The sequence below is a fragment of the Scyliorhinus canicula genome, chromosome 17 (assembly GCF_902713615.1).
Source record: "Scyliorhinus canicula chromosome 17, sScyCan1.1, whole genome shotgun sequence".
Taxonomy (NCBI): Eukaryota; Metazoa; Chordata; class Chondrichthyes; order Carcharhiniformes; family Scyliorhinidae; genus Scyliorhinus; species Scyliorhinus canicula.
In genome coordinates, this window is record NC_052162.1 from 130,178,118 (window position 1) to 130,185,449 (window position 7,332).

The following is a 7,332-nucleotide window of genomic DNA, read 5'->3' on the forward strand; positions in this document are numbered from 1 at the left end:
TGAAGTTCGCGCAAGCTGTTTTGCTTTAAGCAAGAAACCATTTCTGTATTATTTTTGAAAGCTGAATTGTTTTATAAATTTAAGTCTTCTGCTGGCATGGCTTTATTGAGAATAGATTTAAGTTTCTCTCAATTGTAATCAGTAGAGGCAATAAAATATTCTTATTTGCATCCGAGAAGTGTAACTCAGATTTCTACCGAGTTTTAAAGTGTATGTGAGACTGCACTTGAACTGCATGGTAGATCTCTACAATGTCCCTGGCTTTATAAACCCCCTCCAGTCAATAAAGGGCCAGTTGATTTTTCTTTTTTTTTCTGGTCACCGTCTCATTTATTGTTTGCAAGAGCTTGCTGTATAAACGAAATGATTTGCTTAACAAAAGATACAAAATATCACACTTTCCTCTATATGAAGCACTTTGGGATGGCCTGAGTTTTTGAAAAGTAAGGTAAAGTCGCCATAGTCCCAGATGACCATAGGCTGCTTTCCCCTTTTGAGGGGAAGGGCTGACTGGTGGTGATTTAAGCTGAGGATCACCACCTCAAACGAGGGACACGGTTGAGAAGGTGGAGCATGAATAACCTCGACCAGTATATGGGAATTGAACCCACGCTGCTCGCCTTGCTCTGCATCACGAACCAGCTATCTAGCCACGTGAGCTGAAATCTCTTTCACTACTGCTAGCCAAAGGGGCTAACTTTTGTTCTGTTCCTGAGATAGCGGCTGGAGAAGAACCACTGCCCCACACAGTCCTGACTCCACACCCCCATCTGGGACCACCTAGACTGTCCCATCGCACTCTCCGCTTGGGGCTAAACTCCCTTAGCTGCACGTTACTCTGGTGCACTCGCTCGTACTGCCACAACTGGTACTTAAGACTCTTCCCTTGCTTGGCCAGCAGGTGGGTCTCAACAACAACAGTTTTCAGGGTAGCTGGCTTCAGGCGCACTAACAAGCACGGTGGAAGAGCCTTGGAGTATCAGGATCCTCTTCGTCGAAACCTTTTGGCAGTCCACACTTCAGTCCCAGCAGCACTCCTGAAACGACTGCCCAGTGAGCTCTGTGTCCTTTCCTCAAGCAGGGCTCGTGGTTGAAATCTTCATCGCACGGTAATAAGACAGGGTAACCAGCGAGGAGGTGCTGCATTATTCTGGCTTTGTTACTTCCCGTTAAGCCTTCATGGAGGAGTTCACCATGACATTGAAAAACTTCCTCTGCTAATTTCACAATATCTGCCCCTGAGAACATCTCTCCCTGAACTGTGTAACCTCTGGCTTTCGCACAGTCGACAATCTCCTCCAGATCCCTCACCTCACACGTGTTCAGCAAATGTCCGGCCATCCACAGAGCGACCAGGCCACACTGTGGGCCATCCTGGATCAGCGAGGGAACGTATTTGTTGATAAGGAGCCAAATCCAGTTCTTTGCTAAAACTGTCGGCTCTGTTTTGGAGCGGCATCTTCACCTCTTCCCGGTCTCCAATTACCGGCATTCGCTCTCCTGCGAGGATCTGGTACAGCTTCTTTCTCGGTGTGACTGAAGGAGGGGGCAGAAACGACGGAGGCAAGAGAGGAGGAGGCAGCGCTGGCCACTCTGAGCCGTCAGACCTGTCCTCGCTGGGATTTCCCCTCAACTCGTGTGCCATTTCGATGTTGGACATGGCAGGACCTGGTCAAGCCACCTTTGGACCTCAGGCTGATAAATTTGACCATCCCGTGGCTGCGACTCTTTTCGCTGGTCAGTTCGCTCCAAGATCAGGGCATCGAGGGTCAGAGACAGAGATCCGGCAGTGAGGCGGGGCGGGGCTCTTTGTCCCGCTTCACCAAGTGGCCGCCAGTTGATTTTTCATTGATTCCAATCAGCATCTTGTGATCTAAACTGGAACTGGGTGCAGGAGATTTCTGTGAAACTTCTTCTAACGGTTTGACCACCTCTGTTCGGACTGGTGACCATTCCCACTCAGCAATCGTTCTCCAAAGACGTGCGGGTTTGGTGGATTGTCCATGCTAAATTGCCCCATAGTGTCCAAAGATTTAGGGTGGGGTTACGGGGGATAGGGCGGGGGAGTGGTCCTGGGAGGAGCCCCCTTTCGGAGGGTCGTTGCAGACAAACCAATGCCTTCTGCACGGTAGCGATTCTATAATCCTCGACGAAGCAGAGCAGCCATGCTAAATTGCCCGTAGTGTCCTAAAAAAAGTAAGGTTGGGGGGGGGGGGGTTGTTGGGTTATGGGTATAGGGTGGATACGTGGGTTTGAGTAGGGTGATCATGGCTCGGCACAACATTGAGGGCCGAAGGGCCTGTTCTGTGCTGTACTGTTAAAAAAAAAATCACGCGACAAAGGCAACATCAATCCCCAAAATGATCACACCGCCATCATAGATGTTGGTGGTGGAGGAGTGGGGAGCAACCCCTGCCCATCATTTTTAATCAATCCATAGAATCCCAACAGTGCAGAAGGAGGCCATTCAGCCCAATGAGTGTGCACCGACCCTCTGAAAGTGCGCCGTACCCAGGCCCATTACTCTGCTCTATCCCCGTGACCCCACCTACATCTTTGGACACTTTGGGGCAATTTGTCGTGACCAGTCTGTTGGAACCAACAATTCTACGGACACGTGCTTGTAGGATTAGAATAGCGGTTTTAATAGTCTTACAACAGAGCCAGCCTGTTAGCCGTTGAACTTTCGGTGAACTGGCCGGCTGACCCTGTGGCACTGATCTTTGTACAGCAGCTCCCGGGGGAGGAGTCCTGGGCGGAGCCAAGGGAGAAGCCCCGTACAACTCTCAAGCATTCCCAGAGCTACTCCCCCTGGAGGTCAGATAGTGCAACTGCACTTACAATATAGACATATGTATATACAGGTTATAATCTGGTGTGAATCACATTCACCACACAGTCCACCTAACCTGCACGTCTTTGGACTGCGGGAGGAAACTGGAGCACCTGGATGACACCCAAGCAGACACCGGGAGAACGTGCAAACTTCGCACAATCACCCCAAGGCTGGAATTGAACCCGGGTCCCTGGCGCTGTGAGTGCTGCCCCACCAACTCCACGTTGCTAATATTCACCCCTAAGACATTTCCCTTATCCTGTGCTGTCCTCATTAGATTAACTTTGAACCTTTCAGGCTGTCCGACCTCTCGGAATCTCTCCAAATGGAGAAAATCAAATTTGCCATCCGAGGGTCGGACGACGGCTTCCACAGAACGTGGGAGCCATTCATGCAACTGTTCCGGGACCTATTTGTGGCCAATGTACAAGAGGAAGAATAGTCGGGGGAAGGTAGCGGGAGGGGGGGGGGGGCTACAGGTTCGTTACGGGGGTTCGATGGCTAGCTAAGGCCCAAAACCAAACTAAATAAACATGTTGAGGGGGGGGGGGGGGGGGGGCGCAGTTACTACTACGAAGATGCTTACCTGTAAATATGTATGTTAATTTTTGCGTGTTTGTTTTTTTTCTTTCTTCTTTCTCCTAACAATTTGTAATTTGTTCAATATAAAATATGAAAACTGAATAAAAACATTTATAAAAAAAAAAACTTTGAACCTTTCCCTGGTTAATCATTGCAGCAATTCTCTCCGTAATGGCTTTCCATGTTCAGGTTCAGCAACAATAAATCATCCATCTCCTGCATTACTCAAGACTGGTCAAACTGAATTATAGCTGTAACCATGGCGAATGGAGGGGGAAATGTGAACTTCTCGTGATAAACAATTTCAGAATTATTGCTGCTCCTGGAATGCAAAAGTAAATTTATCCAGTTGTTTTGGATTGAGGGAACTGACCAAAATCTGCTCGGAGGTGCTCATAATTTGGGGATAAAGAAACCATTTCCCATTGGGGGAAATCAAAAACAAGAGGGCACCATTTTTAAGAAGGTGATTCAGCGGAGTTGAGATTCAGATTCGCCTTAATCCATCCAAATGGTGGAGTGGCTTTGAGGGGCTGAATGGCCTCCGCCTGTTCCTCGTGGTCCTGTGATGCACTCAAACGGATGCCCCAGAGAAGCCCACTGGGCCTTGGTCGGCAACGAAGCCAGCGTGCCCACTCTGAGCCGGGCTTGTTGCTCCCTCTGTTGTCTGGCTCTGCGTGTTTGAAAGAAGAGGTTCTCGAAGAGTTGGGATCTTGTTTTTTTTATTTATATTCTTCGTGTAGAGAAGGCCATTTGGCCCATAAATTTTGCACCGACCCTACAAAGAAACACCCAACCAAGGCCCACTCCCCTTCCCTATCCTCGTAACCCCACCTACCCTACACGTTGTTACGCCACCCCGGGGAAATGCGCCATCAATTCCAGCTCCACGTGCCGCAGAGTCACGACATCAGAGAATTCATCAAAAATTCCCCAAGTCTTTGGCCCTTGCCTGGCGAATAATTACAGTCACCAGGTTTGTAAGTAGAAACAATTACTGTTTACAACAAGAACGATGAAATATGCAGTAAATATAACTCGATAATGACAAGCTAATAACTACTACCCACTTCAACTGTCCCATCCCCATCTACCCACACAAGACTACAAACACCAAGGGATGGAAAGGGGTAAAAATAATAAGGATGAAGGTCAAATGGTGGTTCTGCAGCACACTTGCTGATTAAAGTCTCTGGTAATGGTCTTGCAGAATCTTTCATTCAGGATCCCCGCAGGCTATTAATTTCAGGATTCGCAGGCAGTAGGCCTTCTGGAGAGTCACCTCAGTTCTTATCAAACTGTGCCTTCAGCTGGAGGTTCACATTCAGGCCGCTTTCTTGAGACACTTTATTTCACATCAACTCCTGCTTCCAGCTCGTGGTTTCATAGAATCATTGAATTTACAGTGCTGAAGAAGGCTATTTGGCCCATCGAATCTGCACCGGCCCTTGGAAGAACACCCTACCTAAGCCTCCACCTCCGCCCTATCTGTACACCTCCACCCTATCCCCGTAGTCCAACCTAACTTTTGTTTTGGACACTATGGGCAATTTATCACGGCCAATCCACCTAACCTGCACATCTTTGGACTGTGAGAGGAAACCGGAGCACCCGGAGGAAACCCACGCACACACGGAGAGAAAGTGCAGACTCCGCACAGACAGTGACCCAGCGGGGAATCGACCCTGGAGCTGTGAAGCAATTGTGCTAACCACTATGCTACCGTGCTGCCCCGCGGTTTGACATCAAGTCTTTGCAGTCTCGTGAGAACGACACTCCGTCTTGCTGGAGAGAGTCAGCCCTCACAGTGGCCTCGTGGAGTGGATTAGTTTGATCTTTTTGGAGAGTTTGTTCAGATTCCTCCATCCAGGCTGCAGAACCAAAAATGAAACCAAGCTGGAATCTTGTGACTCTAAAAAAAAAACATTCCACTGGGATCAGATCCAATCACCACTTGTTACCGGGCAGAGCACAGCCCTTTTGGGACAATTCACGGGCCACCAGCCAAATCAATCAAACCGAGTCATCGCTGCCAGTCTGCAAACACCAGTCTAAAACAGCACAACCTTCTGCATCCTTCTGTTTGAATTAAAGGTACAGGCTGCTTTCCCTTAATGTCACAGGTCCATGAAACATCTACGCATCAAAAATGTGACAGCAGGGCAGCACGGTGGCGCAGTGGGTTAGCACTGCAGCCTCACGGCGCCGAGGTCCCAGGTTCGATCCCGGCTCTGGGTCACTGTCCGTGTGGAGTTTGCACATTCTCCCCGTGTTTGTGTGGGTTTCACCCCCAGAACCCAAAATGATGTGCAGGGTAGGTGGATTGGCTAAATTGCCTCATAATTAGAACAAATGAATTGAGTACTCTAAATTACAAAAAACGTGACAGCCAAAATAAAAGGGGAAATAAGGGAATGAACAAGGAATAAACAGGAACAAACAGGGAGGACACTTGCAACATCTTTGGACACTAAAGCTAATCCACCCAACCAATACATATTCGGAGGACCCGGAGGAAACCCACGTAGACACCGGGAGAAAGTGCAAACTCCACGCAGTCGCGCCAAAACTGGAATCGAACCCGGGTGCCTGGCGTTGTGGGGCAGCAATGCTCATCACTGTGCCACCGTGTTTTCGGGGAGTTGGACACCAGACTGTCTCCTTTTAATGTTGAGCTGCATTGCAGAGCCAGGATCAGTTTTGAAAAGGGTTGCCAATTCGTCCCACAACCCTTTCCCCAGAGCCCTCCAAATTTCACATGTTTAGCCTGAGACCCAGTTCACTTTGGAAAGTTGCTACTGAATCTGCTTCCACCTTTCAGGAGTAAGTTCCATATCACGGCTCACTCAGTTTAAAAAAAAATCTTTCATCTCTTTTGTCAATTAAAACCATAAGACATTGGAGCAGAATTAGGCCATTCAGCCCATCGAGTCTGCTCCGCCATTCCATCATGGCTGATATGTTCCTGGTCCCCATTCTTCTGCATTCTCCCCATTTCCCCTGATTAATCAAGAACCTATCTATCTCTGTCTTAAAGACACTCAGTGATTTGGCCTCCACAGCCTTCTGCGGCAAAGAGTTCCACAGATTCACCACCCTCTGACTGAAAAAATTCCTCCTCATCTCAGTTTTAAAGGATCTTCCCTTTAGTCTGAGATTGTGTCCTCTGGTTCTAGTTTTTTTGACAAGTGGAAACATCCTCTCCACGTCCACTCTATTGCAGTATCCTGTAAGTTTCAATACGATCCCCCCCTCGGCCTTCCAAACTCCAACGAGTACAGACCCAGAGTCCTTAACCGCTCCTCATACAACAGGCTCTTCATTCCAGGGATCATTCTTGTGAACCTCCTCTGGACCCTTTCCAAGGCCAGCACATCCTTCCTTAGATACGGGGCCCAAAACTGCTCACAATACTCCGAATGGGGTCTGACCAGAGCCTTATACAGCCTCAGAATTACTTGCCATGATCTGATTAAACCTCCTGTTTAAACTATTTGCTGAGTGAATTCGGATTTAAATTGAAGCCCGGTTTTGTAGGCATGATGCTCTATTCATAGAATCCCTACAGTGCAGGCCACTTGGCCCATCGAGTCTGAACCGACCCTACCTAGACCCACTCCCCACCCTATCCGTAACCCACCTAACTTACACACCCTGGGACACTTAAGTGGCAATTTAGCATGTCCAATCCATCTATACTGTACACGTTTGGACTGTGGGGAGGAAACCGGAGCACCGGGAGGAAACCCACGCAGACACTGGGAGAATGTACAACCTCCACAGATGGTCACCCAAGGCCGGAATTGAACCCGGGTCCCTGGTTCTGTTAGGCAGCAGTGCTAACCACCATGCTGCCCTATTCACACGTCGAAGTTGGGAGCGAAGCAGTGGGACATGCACGACAGACATTGTTG

The 7,332-nt window shown here is 48.7% G+C and overlaps 1 pseudogene; it reads right to left on the minus strand.

The window, feature by feature from the left end:
- Positions 1 to 907: 907 nt before the first annotated feature.
- On the minus strand, positions 908 to 1,726 carry LOC119951323 (annotated as a pseudogene).
- Positions 1,727 to 7,332: the final 5,606 nt, after the last annotated feature.